General features: G+C 39.9%; 1 pseudogene; it reads right to left on the reverse strand.

Moving 5' to 3' along the window:
- Positions 1-5,613: 5,613 nt before the first annotated feature.
- Positions 5,614-5,964, reverse strand: LOC145139923 (putative mitochondrial protein AtMg00820 pseudogene; annotated as a pseudogene).
- Between the last annotated feature and the right edge of the window lie 15,940 nt (positions 5,965-21,904).

Below are 21,904 nucleotides of genomic sequence, written 5' to 3' on the forward strand. Positions count from 1 at the left end.
TTCAAGTGTGACCTGCGCTTCTTTTTCTGCTTTCTCTTTCTGTTCGGCCTCACGAACATTTATTTGTTGCTCATCCAATTCAGCTTCATGAGCTTTTCGCTTTTTGAGTTCTTCTTCATCAAGATCTTCATCTACACTATTGTCAATAATTGGTTCATCGCTAAAAAAAATTTCTTTACCCTTAGGCTCATAATCGTGTTTGACAGTGTGCTTGGCTGAAGGTTTGGGTTTGTCCTTCTAGGATTGTGACTTATCTTCTCCCCCTTGTTTCGGAATGACATGAGTCTCTGAAACACCCTCAATCCTACGTAGCATCGCTATAGCAGGACGAAACTTGTCATCTAGATGCCTACGAATTGCAATGGTGAGGATTGGATCATCAGAATCAAAGTTATTGAAGAGCAAAGCATTTACATCCCTAACATAGCTTTTGACCACAACTCACTCGGACTGAAGATCTTTGATCCCTTTGTTGGCTTGATCAAGTTTGGATTGATGAACCTTGATTGTTGTGGTGTGAGCAGCAAGTTGATCCATAAGGGTATTTTCAGCTGCAAGAGACTCTGAAAGCTTTGTCATTTTCACAAAAATAGAAGCTTTGAAGTTAGCATTCTCCTTTTGCAGCTCAGTGCGAACTTGGGCAAGAGCTTCCTTCTCCTTTCATAAGGTGGTATTGAGACCAGCTATAGCCTCATTATCCATAAGCGTGCTAGACTCAACGAATGATTGGAAGTTAGACATAAATTCCTTAGCATCAGAAATAAGTGTTTCCATTTTGGTAGCCATTTCACCACATAAAGCTGCAGAATCTGAAATAGCCTTATTGGCCTTATACAAATTGGCCTAATGTTCTTTGGTAAGGGACTGAAAGAAGGCTTCAATGGCAGCCTTAGAGTAAGCATCAAAAGAAGAATCACGAGAAGATTTGATCAACGAGTCGAGCTTCTCGGTAAGAACTTTGAATTGGCGTTGAGTAACCGGAGCCTCATCATCAGTGTCAGCCCTGATGTTGAACGGACTGTAGGTGAATCTGGCTAAGTCTTCTTCACCATCACCGTATATCATATCCGGGTCATTTTGGCGAAGAGGAGAAATGGGTGGTGTGTTGTGACCAGTTGCGAAACCTGAAGGTTCAGCCCCCGCATCAGATGTGTTGACAAAAACAGGAGGTTCAACAGATGTTTTGGGTGTGGTGGTAGAATCAGTGAATAAGGGAGTAGATAATGAGATACTAGTCTGAGACTGAGAAAAGACTAGTGGGGGACATGGTGCAATAGTTATTTGTGTGGAAGTGGTTGTAGTTTTGGGTGAAGGAGGAGGAGATGGTAAGAAATCGTTGCGAACAGGTTCTTCCTCCTCGTTGCGAACAGGTGGTTCCTCCTCATTGCGAACAGGTGGTTCCTCCTCATTGCGAACATGTGGATCCTCCTCATTATGAACATGTTGTTCTTCCTCATCACGAACATCTGACTGAGTGTCAGATTGTGAATGTTCACTTTCAGATGGAGTGGGGGACTTGGCCTTGCGAGAAACTCTCTTTAATTTTCGCTTTTTAGGAGCAGCTGCAGATGGAGCAGCTTTCGCCTTGCTCTTTTTGGGAGTGTTCGCAGGCTCGGATGGACCTTCCTTATCATCCTTTTTCTTTTCTCCCTTCTTGCTCCCTTTGTTACCCCTTTTCTTTGGTTTATCTGCTTCAGCAATAATCAACTGCATCTCAGGAGTTAAAGGATGAAAACCTGAGGCAGGAATTTTACGATAGCCTTAAAGAATTTTGCTGGCAGGAGGCACATCACGAAGCATGGTTTCAGGAATTGAGCCACAAAAAGGGAACTTAGAAGTTTCTGCAACAATGATTCCAGTGGTGTGAAGGGTTGAAACATTGCACATCAGGGCATCTTGCATAATTGCAATCTTCAACTTGGTGATGACCCTTTGAACAATGATGGACCAGAAGCGTGCACAAGAAATTTCCCTGTGACGAGTTGTTGAATGTGTGCTTTGAATCACTTGGGCCCATAGAATAGCACCATAGTCTATGTTCAGTCTGGTATAAACACCATAGATGATTGCCATGAACATCTTGCTGGTGCAATCAGATCCAGTAACTCTTTCAGAAAAGGCCTTGAACAGTAGAGTGAATAGGTCATTCCATTGTGGTGGCAGATTTGGTTTCCTGAACTTGGAGATGGTGGTTAGGGTTTCTTTATACCCCGCTTGGTAAAACATCTCCAATAGGGCAGCGTTGGACATAGATTCAGGGTTAATCATGTCGTCCGATTGATGAAGCCCTAGAACAGAGCAGAATCGTGATTTGGAGATGGAGGTTTTGTGATTGAGGATCTCAAACGTAATCTTTTGTTCTTCTTTGATGTAACACATAGAGGAATAGGCTTTTGATAGCAGTGACATTGAAACGCTTTCCACCTTGGTTCGGGCTGTGGTCAGTGGAGAATACTTCAGGCACTCGATGATTGCAAGCAAATGGCTTTCATACTTGTAGGGATCAAGATCGATGATCAGGTTTTCATGCGGCTTGATGGTGAGAAGTTGATATTGCTCTGTGTGTTCTTGAACATAAGGAGTTTCAGAAGATCCCGCCATTATTGTGTTCTTTAGGAAGAAGAAGATGAACAGTAGAGAGCCTTTTAATTGTCGGAGATCTTTGAGAGAATTGTGTGAGTGGTAATGTGAGATGAAGCGCCAAAAACCTTTTATACCATTTGTTTGGTGAGAGAAATCCGGAGAGAGATTGCCTTGGGAACTGAAACACCTCCTGCAATAGCGCGATTGACAGCTGTTACGTGAGAAGCGTGCGTCATACGGCGAAAAGGAAACATCTGTTCAAAAATTCACGCGCCGATTTGAATTTCTATCCAGATAAGGTGTCGCGTCAGCATATACTCCTTCTCAGTCATGGCATAGATAAGGCATTCATAGTGAACCATATCCTTTCGCAGTTAGATGTTATTGAAAGCCCTGTGAATCTAGGATGAACCATGACAACCACGAACTAGACTTTGGGAAGACTACTCGGTTCTTCGTGCAAGAGTGTGCCAAAGAAACAGAAATAAAGCAATAAATTCTAAAGGATTCTAGTGATGTCTAATTAGACACGAAATTGTGAATTCCAGGCATAGATCTCTTCCTTCGAAGTCAAGAGAGACTAAGAAGTGTCTGTGTGGCTTCCCGTTGAAATACGATCAATAGTTTATTAAGAAGCATTAAAATGGATCTTTTTGTTCGGCTAAATGGGTGGCTTTGTCTCCAACCCAACTCTAAAACTTGATATAAGTACGAACGTTCGGATGAAGTACTCGTGTGACCAGTGTAGTCAGTTGAACGAGTAGGTTTGGAATTATTTTAGGTGACTTGGGTAAATATAGAAATCTCAAGAAAAATTAAAATTGGATCTAGTGGGGAGAAATGTCTTAGATCTAGAACATTTCAATAAGATCTCGCAAAAGGAAACAGATTTCTTGGTACAGACCACAAATGTGGCATTCGTTAATTCCTTGGTGAAAAATCTAGAACATTTAATTGTTCACCATCAATTCATTAAAGTGTGTTGGATTTTGGCTTTCACTTAGTTCGTGGTGAAACGAAGAAAAGATCATTAACACAGATGTGTAACCATAAACCTCAGTGGAAATTTCTGAGAGTCTCAAGGGTTATGATCATGGATGCGATAGTGATGGAGAAATCTAGAGGTGGTTTCAGAGAAACGAATGTACCTCTGCTATGCGAAAGTGACCAAGCAGATAAATCTTAACTCATTTTGAGAAGAGTAAGGTAGCTCATGACTTATGTGAATTTAACAGCCTGATTAGGAAGAAACAATTGGTAGAATCGATTCATTAAGGCTTCAGCATAGAGTCGTCGAGGCTTCAGACTACATACAACAAAATGCTTCTAGGGAAACTTAGCTAGTACATAGGTAAAGAGATTGATACCTACCCCATTACACCAACATAGAGAGATTACGAACGTTTTCCTCCATGAGATTCTCAGTTTTCTAGTGTTTTTGATATTTGTGAAAAATAAAAGAAATAAATCAATAAAATAAAAAAGAACAAACAAAATATATTTGAATTTTGATTTTCTGAAAATAAAGAAAAACAGAAAGAAATAAACTATTTTTGAAATTTTGTAATTTTCTAAAAAGAATTAAAAACAGAAAAGATTCAAAAAAGAAACAATGACAAACAACATTATACAAATTGTACAAAAGGATACTTGAGGAACCGAACCACTAATGAATAGTAGATTGCGAATGAACAGTTGACTACGAACTACTGCGAGCGTTTGCACGGATTCGCAGTGTTAAAGTTGACTTCGATTGAACAGTAGACTGCGAACTACTGCGAGCGTTCGTACCGATTCACATTGTTAAAGTAGACTGCGAATGAACAGTAGACTGTGAACTACTGCGAGCGTTCGCACCGATTCGCAGTGTTAACATTATTGATGTGAAAGTGGTTTCGGAAAAAATTCAGCTTCCATCATTCCTAGGCCTTAAAGAATTCTATCGAAGGTGGATTCAGGTAAGGCCTTTATGAATACGTCAGCCAACTGATCAGCGGATCTTACAAAGTGAATTTCAACATTACCATCTTCCACATGGTCTTTGATGAAGTGATACCTCAGTGCTATGTGTTTCGTCTTAGAGTGTTGCACTGGGTTATGACAAATGTGAATGGCACTTGAGAAATCACAGTATAATGGGATCCGTTTCATGCTTAGGCCATAGCCACGAAGTTGGCTTTGAATCCAAATGACCTGGGATGTGCATCAGACAGCACCAATGTATTCAGCCTCATTTGTTGACAAGGAAACGAAGGTTTGCTTCTTGGATTTCCAACTTACAAGTTTGCCATCAAGGAATTGGCATCCCCCAGTTGTACTCTTTCTATCTAACCCACATCCTCCAAGATCAGCATCCGAAAAAGTTTGTACAAAGAAAATAAGAATTCAAAGGGTACCATATTCCAAGTGAGGGAGTTCGTTTTAGACACCTGAAAATGTTCTTGACTGTCGTCATGTGAGGTTCTCGAGGATTACCTTGGAACCTAGCACAATAACAAACAGAAAACATAATATCTGGACGATTCGCAGTTAGATACATTAAGGAACCTATCATTTGACGATAGAGTGTCATATCTGCAGTCGGTTTATCCAATGAAGGGGTTAGTTTCGTTCCGAATGCCATTGGCACCTTCGCTTTTGAGTCTCCCACCATCCCAAACTTTTCAAGTAGATTCTTCGTGTAAGCCTCCTGGTTAATAAAGATACCTTCCTGACTCTGTCTAATGTTCAGTCCAAGGAAAAAGTTAATTGGACCCATGGAGCTCATCTCAAATTTAGTTTACACCAACTTTCAGAATTCAGCTGTTAGGTTGGGATTAGTAGATCCGAAGATGATGTCATCAACATAAATTTGGACAATCATCAAGTGGTCACCCTCTTTCTTACGAAAGAGAGTTGGTTCAACAGAACCATGTTTAAATTTAGACAATTTTAAGAATCTAGTAAGAGTTTCGTACCAGGCTCGTGGAGCTTGCTTCAGACCATAAACAGCCTTGTCTAGGATGTAACAGTGATTGGGGTACTTCTCGTTTACGAACCCTGGTGGTTGTTCCATATATATACTGTCTGTTCAAGTTCGCCATTCAAGAATGCAAATTTGACATCCATCTGAAATATTTCTAAGTTCTTGTGCGATGCATATGCCAAGAAGATGCGAACTGATTCCAATCTTGCAACTGGTGCGAAGGTTTCTTCGTAGTCAATACCTTCATCCTGGCAATATCCCTTGACAACAAGTCTCGCCCTGTTTTTGATCACATTTCCTTCTTTATCCAGCTTATTGCGAAATACCCATTTCAAACCTACAACTGATGCATCGGGTGGAGTGGGAATTAACCTCCAAACCTTGTTTCGTTCGAACTCATTGACTTTGTCTTGCATCGCTTGCACCCAATCATAATGATCAAGAGAAAGTTGACGGTTTTGGGTTCAACCTTGGAGACGAATGAATTAAACATACAAAATTCCACTTTAGACAATAATGCAGTTCGTTTCGCTTTTTGCTGGGATCTTGTGAGCACTCTTGCAGAAGACTCACCAATCACTTGGGTTTTCATATGATCTCTGGTCTATTTGGTTAGAGGAGGGTAATTTGGATCATAAGAGGGATCCAATTCAGCGTTTACCTCCTCAAACTCTGATTGTACATCCGAATCATCATTCGCTTCTTTATTCTCCCCCTCGAATGATGAGAGTTCTTCTACTTCAGGAATTGAAGTGTCTCCTACGAATGGAGGTTCGTGAGTCATTGTGGGAGGTGATGTATCTTTATCAAAAAGTCGTTCAGAGGAAAAAAGACGAAGTAGTACCCTCCCCCTGCAATGGAACGTTCGTATCTTGTGGTGTAGACTGCTCCCCCTAAAAACTTGCATTGGAATCTGAATTCTCCCCCTGGAATGTAGTATTTGTGTCTTGAGGGACGTTTGCACTTGGAGGCTGTTTGTGCATATCCTTCTCAGCGTCCTCAACTATTTTCTTCAATTCATCATATTTGTTGTCAGCTGCTTTTGTTTCGGATTAAATGGCCTTATCTAGGTTATCAAAGAGTAATGTAAAATTCCTCATAAAGATTTTAGAGAGGAATCGTGACTGGACTTGGTTTCGGAAAGATCTCCTTTGATTGACTTTCATCAACTGAATCCTCTTCAAGTAATTATCGTCGAACGTGACATAATAGGTTTCCTCCAGCTTCTTTGATCATTTGGTGAGAACCCTATAAGCCTTGGAGGTCAACGAATATCCCAAAAATATACCCTCGTCAGCTTTCGCATCGAATTTGTTTTGTTGTTCGTTGGAGTTGAAAATGAAGCACCTGGAACCAAATACATGAAAAAACTTAACATTAGGTTTGCGATTATTTATTATTTCATAAGGAGTGATGGAAAATCGCTTATTCAGGATGGATCTATTTTGGGTGAAGCAAGCACTTTCAATCGCATCCGCCCAGAAATAGAGAGGAAGATATGCGAAAGATAGCATGGTTCTCGCAGCTTCGCACTAGGAGCGGTTTCTCCTTTCAACTACACAGTTCTATTGTGGAGTATACGGGGGCAGAAAAATTATGCAAGGCTCCCTTCTCAGCAAGGAATTCTTCAAACGCTTGGTTTTTGAATTCCAAACCATTGTCACTACGAACATTGCAAACCAACTTTCGCAGTTCAAGCTCGATTTGCTTTATGACATCCTTGAGTTTTCGTGTCACCTCAGATTTCTTTTTAAGAAAGTACACCCAAGTGAAACGTGAAAAATCATCAATTATTACAAGAATATACTTACTACCACCAACACTTTCAATTGCAGAAGGGCCATAAAGGTCGATATGTAGAAGTTCTAGTGGTTCAATGACTTTCGTGTTTACTATCGTTGGATGAATTTTCCTACTTTGCTTCCCCATTTCACAAGCTGCACATAAATGATCCTTATCAAATTTAAGGAGAGGAAGTCCTCGCACGTGATCACCAAGAACAAGCTTGTTGATGTCTTTTAAGTTGAGATGCGAAAGTCTTCTATACCATAGCCAGCTATCGTATGAGTGAGCTTTCGTCAGTAGGCAAATGGCAGGCTTCCCTCGTATCGGATTCAAGTTCAACGGATACATTTCTCCTTTACACTTCGACTTAAGAAGGATTGCTTTGGTTTTCTTTTCTACGATTTCATACCCTTCGTCCTCAAAGGATACCTTTAAACCTGTTCCTACAAACAACTGCGAAACACTGATGAGGTTGTGTTGCAGTCCTTCTACGTACGCCACTTTTCGAATAAAAAACTCTCCATTTGTTATAATCCCATAACCATTAATTTTTCCAAAAGAGTTATTTCCATACTTCACATTTCCACAATCCTTAAGAGCTCGAAACTCACGCAATTCCTCCTTCCTTCCAGTCATGTGACGCAAGCAGCCACTGTCGATGTACCATTCAGAATCAAACTGTTCGTCACGTATTACCTGCGAAAATCAAGCAGATTTAGGAACCAAAAGTTGTTTGGGTCGAGGTGATCCTTTTACAGAAAGGGGAAAAGTAAATGCGAGATCAACCATATAAGTACGTTTAATTAAGGTGGTTTTATCTTTCTTTGTTATGGTGAAGACTTTTATCCTATTATCTTTTAAGTTCGTTTCTTTTGATAAAGATTGTTTTTGTTTACTTTTGATTTGAGTCTTTGCGAACTCTTTTTCAACTTTCTTTGAGTTAGTAGTCGATTCCTTGGTTGGAACTTCATGATTCGATACTAACTTTCCTTTTCCTTTAACGTCTTTGGATGAAGCTTTCGTGGGTTGAGAATGATGAGGTTTTGGTTTCTTCATAGGCTTCTTTGAAAAGACAGGTTTTTGAACAACTTTCTGTTTGGATTCCTGTGGACTGCGAAAGTGATGGTGCGAAGATTTTCTGGTGTTCGCCTGCGAAGGAGCTTGCACATTTTGATTGGAAGGTTTTTCTTTGCAAACATAGTTGGGATTTTGGGATTGCCAAAGCTGCTTCCTTTAATTGAGATTTCTTTCATATCTCACATTCCTTTGTCGTTTTTGAGCTGCAAGTTGTGCTGAGGATTTGTGGATGTTTGTCTTAGGTTTTGACTTTCTTACATGAGATTCGTTCTTCACTGATGTAGGTTTTCTTTGAATGTTCTTGGTTCCACTTGGACTTCCTTTCTCATAGCTTGAGTGATTGTTCAGTGGTTCTGCCACATATCTTTATTTCACTCTCCAAGAGGTCTTTTCTGACAAACGTATGGTTTCGTCTGCATTGTCTATTGGAGCAGACCAGAAGAACTCATCACATCCATCCTTGTTGTCGTCATCTACGAGGGATGTTAATTCAATTGTTTGGTTTTTATCCAGGCCTTAAGTAGCAAATACTTGGTTATGGACAGTTTACACTTTGGGAAAAACCGTTGCTTTAGCTTTTAAAATTTCAGGTTTATTTTGAGAAATACGTGCGAACTCAACTGAATTTTCGGAAATTAAAGCTTTCGCGGGTTCAGTTTCATTTTTCACAAATTTTGAGCAATCAACCTCATCCTCTACATAAATTTCGCTCATATCATTGTCCTCATCGAATTCAGATGTATTTTCAACATTGATTTTATTATCTGAAGTCAATTTGGCACTAAATGAGTCGAACCTTTGTATGGTATCAAATTTTATTTGCTTCTTGTCGTTTTCATCCAACAATTGTTTTAACATGTTTTTATGGTCTTTGGACTTAATGTATGATTCAATTCTTTCCAGTCCTACCTTGTAAGCATCAGAAGTTTCGTCAGACGAAACGATGGATTCGCATTTATAACAATCGGCGTCAATTCTATCTTCCTTTAATTCAAGAAATGGTAAGATCATCTTGTGAAATTTCTTACCAATCTCACAATCAAGGTGCAACTGAGTAATATTGAAATAAAGCCTTTTAGCAATCAAACAGAAAATGTTACGTTGTTTCAAAAGCATTAAATTTTCTTGTTGCAAATAAATCAATTGATCCCTAGACTTAGACAAATCCGACTCGATCTTCTCTATCCATATGCGCCTCTCATCACTTTTCGACGAAACCCTGCTGATTTGATCGGTTAGGTTAGTGTTTGTCAAACGAGTTCTTTTTAAACTATCACTAATGCTTGAAAAGGTGAATTTTAAGTCATTTAATTCAGTTTCATATTTAGACACCGGTATACTTAGAGATTCAAGAATAAGATTTACCTTGCTTATCATCTATTCGCATTCATTGAAATGTTCAGGAACTGTCCTTGTTGCGAAACAACTATCATCTTCTCTTCCACCATCAGTGGCATACCCCTGCATCTTTGACACCTCATTGGTTACCATCAAGCATCTTCCTCTAAACTGCGAACTCTCTTCATTTGCAACGAAGGCCTTTCCATGCGTAGGCCTACGAACCTCGTCATCTTCACAATCAGTGGACCAAACTTCCACTCCTCCAAACTCATTATCATCATCATTTTCCTGCAAAATTAAAGCAGGCATAGATTTATCAGTATTCTTTTTCTTCTTGATCTCTTCGAGCTTTCGCATGTAGTAAGCTTCATCATCTTCTCCTTCTTTCTTCTCGTTCAACCTTTGCAGCATGCATTCCTTAGCCAGGTGGTTTTTACCATCACAATAGTTGCAGTCACAGCCAAAGTCACACATGAGCTTCTTCTCCTTCTTTTCTTCCTCCTTTTGAGAATCGTTCGCACTTTCCTCTTTTACCTTCTCAGAACTATAGCTACCATGCCAGTTTCAGTTCTTGTTGGATAGAAACTTCTTCTTTGCAAACCGCTTTGGATTCGACACCATTAAGTCGATAATTTGTATGGATAGTCTTTTGAGAATAGTATATTTATGATTTATTAATATATTATAAGTTATAATATATTAATATGAAATCATATTATTTAATTAGTATTGATCAAGAATTAATTTGGAATTAATTTAGTGATCAAAAGAGGCTAGTTAAATATGGATTCTAATAGTATGGGCCAATGGATTATTTAGGATGGGCTAACCCATGGATAGTCCATGGAGTTTTTAACCCATGGATCCTAAGTAAATGAAAGGTCATGGGTATTAGGGTTTACATGGATGTAACCCTAATCCTCCATACTATATAAAGAAGTCCAAGACTCTAGAAATCGGCACTAGATTGTGAGACTTGAAGCATAGCCGATTTTGTGAGCTTAGTATACTCTCTCTCAAGAACTTACAATTTGTTGTGGTGATTTGTGATTCCACTTGAGGCATTCACATTATTCGTTCTAGGCTCTTAAAGCTCCAAGCAATCAACTACAAGAAAAGGTATGTATTTATATCTAGTTTTTGTTGTATAAGAACCTACAATTGCATGCTAGATAGGACAATGCTTTGGAATTCAATTTTCCATGTATAATAGAGAAAACATAGTTCCAAAGCATTTAGGGTTGTATGTGCACCTTAAGGTTGTTAGGATGCTCAAAACCCATCAGTGGTATCAGAGACTAGGCTTGTTTTCTATTATATTGTTGCTTATTTGTGATTTTGGAAAGCTGTTTTTGCTGTCTGACTGCTTAACTCGGCGAGTCCATGATTAAACTCGACGAGTTGAGCTTTTAGGCATGGACTCGACGAGTCAGTTCCTGCACTCGGCGAGTCTGATGCCCAGACAACATGTTGTTCGAGTTTTTTGGCCAGAATTGGGTTAGGATCATTACCTATAACTGTTTTGAATTATTTAAACTGTTTTTTTATGATATGTTAATGATTATCCTAATCTAATTACAAGGTGATTGTCATAATTTCAAGAATTGTATTAATATGTTTATGCTAATCTCTTGAATATTGATGATATGAATTATCTTGTTTCTACGAGTTTGAATATGATCATGCATGTTTATTTGATTAATTGAATCCATGTTGAATATGTTTTAATGGTCTCCATAACTTGTCCTCAATTTATGGATTACCAAAAGTTTTTCTTTAAAAGAGCCATTAAAAAAACTCATAGGTTATAGAAATGAAGAGTCTTCATTTTAATAGGCCATTAAACTCATAAGTTATGGAGTTGAAAGGTTTTGAATAGTTTCAAAACTTGCCCTCAAGTTTTGGAATTTGTAAAGTCTCACACACATTAATACTTTGATTCCAATCCGTAAAATTTTAAAAGTTTAAAATTCAACCCTTATAATTTATAATATTATAAATTAATATATATATATATATATATATATATATATATATATATATATATATATATAAGATCAAGTCAGTCTTGCCGTTAGTAGGCCTCATTCACGAAGCCAATCTATAAGGGGGGTATAAGGTTGTTGCCTATAAAATGGCAGCTTAATGGGTGTCCACTCTCACCCACCGCTTCCCTGGCTGGTGGAGGTTCGTTAGCCGAACGGGTAGGACAAAGACTAAAATTCTCATTAAAAGTATAATGATAAATATAAAGTAACTAAACCTTTTATAAATACCCAATCTTAGTTACTTTAGGAAAATGTGATTTTGGTGCTAACCCATGAAATTACACTTTGTACCTTACCAAGTCGTTAGTGGAGCGTGTGTGGTTAACCGGAACACTAACATGGACTAGTAAGAGTGGAAAATGGTAGCTTAATGTTTATCATAGATTGGTGGAGCGCGTGTGGTTAACCGACACATCGATTAGGTGATAAAATTAAGTGCACCAAGTTAATTTGCGTGGTTATTCACACCTTGTTTTGTGATCCTCGACATCCCAGTCACAAACTTGAAGGGAACAATCGAGATTTAAACACGCCATTGAAAAGTTCAACGAATCTCAAAAGAATCTAGGAATTTCAACTCATTTAAAACTTAATAATTTATTTCGTTTTTCAAGGTGAAAATTGGTGAATCGTCATTTACCTACCTTCAAATATTTTGTAGCTTGGATTATGACATCCCTCTTCTAAGTTATAAAATATTGTGTTGGGTCCTAGCCTTAATATTTCATTTGGGTGACTTATTAAGGATACCTTATCTAATTTAAAATTTGTCTTTCTTCTTTTCAGATGTCTTCCAACAATGCTTCGGGCTCAAACCCTACTGGCTCCTTCTCTCTCATGAACCTTTGTGGGAGGGTCACTTTTGATGGAACTAATTTCAATGACTGGATTAAGAACATCAGAATGTTCACACGCTATGAGGACAAGGAATATGTCCTTGATAAGGAGCTTAAGGAACTTGATGAGTCGTCTGCTACTCCTCAGGAAATTCCTGATTTTAGGGCACATGAGAAAGATGCCACCAAGGTAGCTTGTATCATGCTTGCCACTATGGCACCTGAACTCCAAAAGTCATATGAGGACTTCTACCCTTTTGAGATGCACCAGGATCTGATGGAAAGGTACCATCAGAGTGCTCGTCAAGAGAGGTACGAAATAATCGCCTCCATGATAACAACTAAAATGAAGGATGGAGAGTCTATCACGGGCCACCTACAGAAAATGCAAACATTTGTGGACCGTCTGCTCAAGCTGAATGTGAACTTTGATGAGGAGCTGGCTATAAATATCATTCTACACTCCTTACCTCCATGTTATGATCAGTTTCACATGACCTATCATATGAACAAGGAGGAGGTCACCTTGAGCAAGCTTCAGGGACTTTTGAGGACTGTTGAAAGAAACCTTAAAGGGAAAAATGTTGTTTCTACTCCTACCACTGCCCCAGTTCTGGCAATCGGGCAAGGTAAAAGGGAAAATGAGGAAGACCCCTACGAAGGGTACCAAGGGAAAGTCTCTTGAAGGCACCTCTTCGAGTGGAACCAAAGGTGGTTCTGCCACTCCCTCTTCCAACCCGAATGATGCACAATGCTTCTACTGTCAGGAAAAAGGGCACTGGAAGCGATGCTGCCCCAAGTAATTGCAGGATCTTATGGATGGGAAAGTGAAACCCATCCATGCAGGTATTTACACCATATTGTCTAAGAACAAACCACATACTAATTCTTAAGTCCTTGATACAGGGTGTGGAATTCACATTTGTTCTAATTTGCAGGGCCTAAAAAGAAGTGAGGATGTGGAGCACGGAAAGATAAACTTGATCATGGGGAATAAGAAAGTTACACCTGTCACCAAGATTGGAGTTTATTCTTTATTGCTTAGTAGTGGATTAGTATTAGATTTGAATAAATGTTGTTACTCGTCTGAAATGGCGAGAAATATTATTTCTTTTCATAGTTTGTACAAACAAGGATTTACTTTTTCATTTGATAATGAATGTGGTGGTATTGATGCTTTTTATAATGGTGTTCTTTATTTTAAAGCATTACCTTGTAATGGTGTATATGAAACTGTGAAGATTGTAGAAAACTTAAGAAATAATGTATTGCATATTGATTCTTCCACTAGTTTGGATAAGGCATCCTTGTGGCATTGTCGTCTTGGACATGTCAACAAGAAGCGCATAGGCCAACTCCAGAAGGCTGCAGTCTTGGAGTCATTTGACTTAAAGTCAGATGATAGTTGCGAGTCTTGTTTACTTGGAAAAATGACAAAGTCACCCATCACTGGTACTTGTGCTAGGGGTGAAGGTTTGTTGGATCTCATACACATAGATGTGTGTGGACCCTTCAGAACCGGCACAAGGGATGCTAACCGCTTCTATGTGACTTTTACTGATGATTATAGTAGATATGGCTATGTCTACTTAATCAAGCATAAGTCAGAAACCTTTGAGAAATTCAAAGAGTTTAAACAAGAAGTGGAGAATCAGTTGGGCAGGAAGATAAAGATGCTCCAATCTGATCGAGGTGGTGAGTATCTTAGTATCGAGTTCCTTGACTATCTTAAGGAATGTCGAATTGTTTCACAATTGACACCTCCCAGGACACCACAACTGAATGGTGTGGGTGAGAGGCGCAATCGAACCTTGTTGGACATGGTTCTTTCCATTATGAGTCGAGCTTCTTTACCAATCTCATTTTGGGGGTATGCCTTAGAGACTGCCACCCATATCCTTAATCTAGTCCCTACCAAGAAGGTTGCCAAAACACCTCACGAGATGTGGACTGGGAAAGTTAGACCACATTAAGATTTAGGGTTGCGAAGCTTTCGTGAGGCGCGAGACTCACGATAAACTCGAACCTCGAAGTGAGCGGTGTATTTTCATCGGCTACCCATAGAAATCCTTTGGTTACCTCTTCTACAGACCCAGTGAGAATGTGGTCTTTGTGGCAAGGAGAGGAGTCTTTCGTGAGAGAGAATTCATAAGCCAAGGAAACAGTGGGAGGCAAATTGACCTTGAAGAGCTTCAAGTGTCAAGCGGTGAAAGAACCTCAAACCCTAGCAATCAACCTGAGGAGGAAATTCCTGTTGAACCAACTGACGAGTCTGCACCTCTGAGGCGTTCCACTAGAGTTAGGAATCCACCTGAGCGTTATTATGGTTTCCATATTATTGTGGAAGGTGATACATTTATCAGTGATAGTACACTGGTAAATCTGGATGAACCTAACAACTATAGGGAAGCCATGGCAGGCCCCGAGTCTGCTAAATGGAAAGAGGATATGGACAGCGAGATCCAATCCATGTATGAAAATCAAGTTTGGAACTTGGTTGATAATGTACCGGGTCATAAGACAGTCGGATGCAAATGGATCTTCAAGAAGAAGACCGACATGGATGGGAAGGTACACACTTACAAGGCGCGACTGGTCGCGAAGGGCTTCACTCAAACTCCGGGAGTTGACTATGATGCAACCTTCTCACCAGTAGCGAAGATTAAGTGTAATAGGGTTATGCTAGCCATTGATGAATTTCATGATTATGAAATATGGAAAATGGATGTCAAAACCGCTTTCCTTAATGGAAAGTTGGCTGAAGATGTTTACATGAGTCAGCCAGAGGGTTTTGTCAATGCAAAGTACCCTGATAGAGTGTGTAAGCTTGAGAAATCCATTTATGGATTGAAACAAGCATCTCGCAGCTGGAATCTTTGTTTTGATGAGAAAGTCAAAGAGTTTGGTTTTTCGAGAAGCGAGGATGAGTCTTGTGTATATGTCAGAGCTAGTGGGAGTATAGTTTGCTTTTTGGTATTGTATGTGGATGACATACTACTCATAGGAAATGACATCCCAACCTTTCAGGAGGTTAAGTCCTAGCTTGGGAAGTGTTTCGCTATAAAGGACCTTGGAGAAGCTGCCTATATCCTAGGGATAAGGATATTGAGAGATAGAAGTAAAAGACTAATTGGACTTAGTCAGAACACTTACTTGGACAAGGTGTTGAAGAGGTTCAACATGCAGAATTCCAAGAAAGGAGATTTACCGATCCAGAGCAATGCCAAACTGAGTAAGACTCAGAGTCCGAGTACAGAGGTTGAGATAGCTGAGATGAGTCGATTACCATATGCTTCCGCTATTGGCTCGATCATGTATGTTATGACTTGTACTCGCCCTGATGTGGACTTTGCTTTGAGCATGGTCAGCAGATATCAGGGGAGCCCTGGCAAAGCCCACTGGACTGCGGTAAAGAATATTCTCAAGTACCTGCGAAGGAGTAAGGAATGGGTTCTTAACTTCGGTGGGAGTGATGACTTGAGAGTGGTGGGCTATAGCGACGCCAACTTTCAAACCGACAGAGATAATTTCCGCTCTCAATCGGGCTGGGTTTTTACCCTGAATGGAGGAGCGATTACTTGGAAAAGTTCCAAGCAGGAGACAGTAGCTGATTTGACATGTGAATCAGAGTACATAGCAGCAAATGAAGCGGTAAAGGAGGTGATATGGCTGAAGAACTTCATTGGAGACCTTGGAGTTGTACCAACTATAAAGGAGCCTATGGAGATTTTCTGTGACAGCAATAGTGCGGTTGCCTTAGCCAAGGAACCAAGAGATCATGACAGATCCAAGCACATTGACAGAAAGTATCACTTCATAAGACACAAGATAGAAGAAGGACTCCTCGTGGCAAAGAGGGTATCATCAGAAGGTAACCCAGCAGATCCCCTCACAAAGGGACTGACTAGGGTTAAGCATTTGCAGCATGCAAGGAGCATCGGGCTGAAGGACGATATTAGTTTTAATAATTAGTTAGCTATTTATGAAACTTGTAAAATGTAATTGACATTTGATGATTAAATAAAAGTTGTTATTTATTTATGAGTAAAGTTACTATCTTGTGTCAATCGTTTACTATTGTTTCAACTTTGCATGTTTTGACTTCCAGAATAATTACTTTATTCAAACTCTCCATAGTCAATCATACTTTGGAAGTAGGTATTAAATCAAGACTGTCATGAATTGGGCTTGTAGATGTCTAAGGTGTCTAGACATAGCAAAAGTTGTTGCAACATTCATGAATGCTCATAAGTTATGAGTATTGGATTAAACCCATGCTCACTTGTATCACTTCATGGAATTTATCTCGAGTGATCGTGAGACGGTAATATCATATAAATCTTCAAACCTAGAGATATGAGTTGTTGACTATGAGTTGGTTGTACATTGATTGTATGAAAACGCATCAGTAACTTGATGTTATAAAACGTGCTCTTGTGTATGATTCAACAAGTAGTTAGTACAAGCATATGAGTCGAAGTTTATATGTTCCTTTTAGTCCTTGGAGAATTAAAAGCGATATCTTAGGCCCCTCGATGATTTTGTTTTGACCTATGTGTCGGGCCTGGTCAAAACTGAATTGATGTGTTCAATTGAGTCCTATGTCAAACAAATTGGAAACCGGGAAACAAACTGTTGGAAAATAAGTACGACGTTGTTCCATTTATTTGTCCAGCTGATATCTTGAACAGAGGATTATGTGATCACTTATCTAAAATGGCACTTCATAGTTCGACAAGGTTTTAAGAGCTACGATTGCTGGTCGATTCCTGAAGTCATACTTGCAACTATAGTTATCAGACTTATCCAAGTGGGAGACTGTTGGATAAGGTTTCTAAGTCCATAACTATATTTGGTATGTACTTGACCCGACCCGGCATGGTCCATTTAGGTTGCACTTCACCGGAACAATTTATATGGATAGTCTTTTGAGAATAGTATATTTATGATTTATTAATATATTATAAGTTATAATATATTAATATGAAATCATATTATTTAATTAGTATTGATCAAGAATTAATTTGGAATTAATTTAGTGATCAAAAGAGGCTAGTTAAATATGGATTCTAATAGTATGGGCCAATGGATTATTTAGGATGGGCTAAGCTTGCATGGAAGTCCATGGATAGTCCATGGAGTTTTTAACCCATGGATCCTAAGTAAATGAAAGGTCATGGGTATTAGGGTTTACATGGATGTAACCCTAATCCTCCATACTATATAAAGAAGTCCAAGGCTCTAGAAATCAGCACTAGTGTGTGAGACTTGAAGCATAACCGATTTTGTGAGCTTAGTATACTCTCTCTCAAGAACTTCCAAGTTGTTATGGTTATTTGTGATTCCACTTGAGGCATTCACATTATTGGTGCTAGGCTCTTAAAGCTCCAAGCAATCAACTAGAAGAAAAGGTATGTATTTCTATCTAGTTTTTGTTGTATAAGAACCTACAATTGCATGCTAGATAGGACAATGCTTTGGAAATCAATTTTGCATGTATAATAGAGAAAACATAGTGCCAAAGCATTTAGGGTTATATGTGCACCTTCAGGTTGTTATGATGCTCAAAACCCATCATATTCTTCATTCGTAAGCTCGCATTCTGAAAGATCGGACTCAGAACTTTCTTCTGTAACTTTCTTGCCCTGCGGAACTAGGTCCATAGAGCCCATTCCTGATACAAATTTCGCTTCTTTTGTTACCTCCATTTCATGTGCCTTCAGGATTCCATCAAGCTTTTCTAAAGTATAATTTTTGAACTGCTCCGCACCTTGACCGTGGAAACCACTACCTTCCACTCAGATTGAAGCCCGTTCATAAATGTGAATTTTTGTTCAATTAATTCACGTCCAATACCATGTTTCATCATCTTACTGAGAAGATGATTATAGCAATTGAATGTTTGACTTAGACTTTCGTCAGAATTTTTGTGTGAAGGCACCAAACTTCGAAAGCAGGAGTGTCTGAGTAGAGTGTCAAGATCTGCATCAGTAGAGTAAAGTTCCTTGAGCATATCCCATATAGCTTTTGCAGTATCACACAAACTAACTAGACGAAAGGTATCGGCAGGCAAAGCAAATCGAATGATCCTCATTGCCTTAACATTGCTGATCAGTTTTTCCTTTTCATCTTGTGGAACATCCTTCACATCGAGAAGTACTTTGTTATAATCAGATTGAGTCTTAATGACTCTTCTATTCCAGTGTGAACAAAAGCACCCAGAGTGATATCATCCCATATAATATAACCATTATCCTCCAAACCAAGAACATAATCTTCAAAGTGAAGCGCCTATACTTCATATTCATTGGGAAATAGAATGGGGATCCTAGTTGTCGATCCAATGCTGCTAGAAAGATTTATGGAGTTATTGTGAGAATCGTCGTGCTGCATGATGATATTTTCTTTGACACCTGTTAAGAATCAGATGTGTAAACTCAAATATTTTTAGGGTAATATCAATATCATTGAACACAGTCACGATAACTTATAATAACGACTGATAAGATCCTATATAAACGGAAACCCTAATAACTTTTTAAACAGAATAGATGCATATATATTACACAGTCTCCTGCTCTGATACCAATTGTTAGGATGAAAATCCTTGAAAGATCGTTTAGATTCAAACAGATTAAAACAAGAACACAACGATGATTCAAAATATGTTGAATGATTCAAATGTCACGCCTCAGAAGAACTCAATCAAGAATTCCTACTATAGAGGCATGATTAGGATTACAAGATAATATCAGAACCGGGTGTGCAGACCGATGATGGATTGGTCTGTGACTGTTTTTATTGATGACATCCTCGTCTACTCCAAGACCAAGGAGTAGCACGAGCAACATTTGAGGGAGGTGTTGGAAACCTCGAATAGGAAAAGGATTTATGCCAAATTCTCCAAATGCGAGTTTTGGTTGTGTGAGGTGCAGTTCTGGGTCACATCATCAACCAAGAGGGTATCTTGGTGGACCCGGCCAAGATAGAGGCGGTAATGCGTTGGGAGGTTCCGAAGAATGCATCCGAGATTCGGAGTTTCTTGGGCCTTGCGAAATACTATCATAGATTTATTCAGGACTTCTCCAAGATTGCAGTGCCTTTGACTCGTCTGACCAAGAAAAATGTGACATTTTAGTGGGGTCCAGATCAGCAGTTGGCCTTCGAGACTTTCATACAGAAATTGTGCGAGACCCCGATTATGGCGTTACACGAGGGATTGGATGATTTTGTGGTATATTGTGACGCTTCTATTTCGGGTTTGGGAGCTGTCCTTATGTAGCGGGGACACATGATTGGTTACTCCTCGAGGCAGCTGAAGCCTCATGAGGCGAATTACCCCACTCATGACATGGAATTGGGGGCGGTGATATTTGCCCTCAAGATTTGGACGCATTACTTATATGGGGTACGATGCACCATTTTCACCGATCATAAGAGTTTGAAGTATTTGATGGATCAGTCGAACTTGAATATGCGGAAGAGGGGGTGGTTAGACGTGGTGAAAGATTATGACTGTGAGATTTTGTTTCATCCAGGGAAGGCCAATATGGTGGCCGATGCTTTGAGCCGTAAGGCGGCGAGTGCTCCGATTTGAGATGTTTGATTGAGGATGATAGTTACCTCACCATTGATGGATATGATCAAGGGGGAACATGTAAAAGGATTGAAAAATGAAAATTGGAAGACTGGGCAGATTAGGGGGCATATTCCAATGTTTGTCAGAGACAGCCGAAGATTATTGACTCAGTGTGGTAGGGTTTGGGTCCCGACATTTGGAGGAGTGAGGCAAAAGATTTTGGAGGAGGCATATAAGTCCAAGTTTTCTGTCCATCCGGGGGCCACGAAGATGTACCGAGACCTGAGATTGAGCTATTGGTGGCCCTGCATGAAGCGGGAAGTTGTTTGGTTTGTTGAGCGGTGTTTGACCTGCAGGAAGGTCAAGGCCGAGCACTAGAGGCCTCATGGAAACGTCCAGCCGTTACTCATCCCTATGTGGAAATGGGAGGAGATCACCATGGATTTTATCATGATGTTACCCAGGACAGCGTGAGGTGTTGATTCTATTTGGGTTATTATGGAGAGGCTGACCAAGAGTCCTCACTTTATTCCGATCGCTGAGAGTATATCGGTCGAGAAATTAATTAGAAGATATCTATGTGTCGGAGGTGGTATCCAGGAACGGAGTATCGGTATCTGTGGTTTCGTACCATGATGTTCGGTTCACCTCCAGGTTATGGAGGAAGTTTCATGAGGAGTTAGGCACTCAACTGCATTTCAGTACAACTTACCACCCCAGACCGATGGGCAAAGCGAGCGGACGATCCAAACGCTCAAGGATATGCTTTGGGCATGCATTCTAGACTTTGGAGGGAGTTGGGATACTTACCTCCCATTACAAGAGTTCTCATACATCCCATTGGGGTATGATACACCATTTTCACCGATCATAAGAGTTTGAAGTATTTGATGGATCAGTCGAAATTGAATATGTGGCAGAGGAGGTGGTTAGACGTGGTGAAAGATTATGACTACGAGATTTTGTTTCATCCCGGGAAGGCCAATATGGTGGCCGATGCTTTGATTCGTAAGGAGGCGAGTGCTCCGATCCGAGATGTTTGGTTGAGGATGAATATTACCTCACTATTGATGGATATGATCAAGGGGCACAGGTAAAAGGATTGAAAAAGGAAAATTGGAAGACCGAGTAGATTAGGGGGGACAGATTCCAATGTTTGTCAGAGACAGCCGTAGATTATTGACTCGGTGTGGTAGGGTTTGAGTCTTGGCATTTGGAGGACTAAGGCAAAGGATTTTGCAGGAGGCGTATAAGTCCAATTTTTCTATCCATCTGCGAGCCACAAAGATGTACCGAGACCTGAGATCGAGCTATTGGTGACCCTGCATGAAGAGGGAAGTTATTTGGTTTGTTGAGCGGTGTTTGACCTACAGGAAGGTCAAGGCCGAGCACCAGAGGCCTCATGGAAAGGTCCAACCGTTACTCATCCCCATGTGGAAAATGGGAGGAGATCACCATGGATTTTATCATGATGTTACCCAACACGGCGCGAGGTGTTGATTGTATTTGGGTTATTAAGGACAGGCTGACCAAGAGTGCTCACTTTATTCCGATCGCTGAGAGTATATCGGCTGAGAAGTTAGCAAATATCTATGTGCGGGAGGTGGTGTCCAGGAACGGAGTATCGGTATCTGTGGTTTCATACCGTGATGTTCGGTTTACCTCCAGGTTATGGAGGAAGTTTCATGAG

The sequence above is a fragment of the Lactuca virosa genome, chromosome 9 (genome assembly GCF_052849685.1).
Source record: "Lactuca virosa cultivar CGN04683 chromosome 9, Lactuca_virosa_CGN04683_v6, whole genome shotgun sequence".
Taxonomy (NCBI): Eukaryota; Viridiplantae; Streptophyta; class Magnoliopsida; order Asterales; family Asteraceae; genus Lactuca; species Lactuca virosa.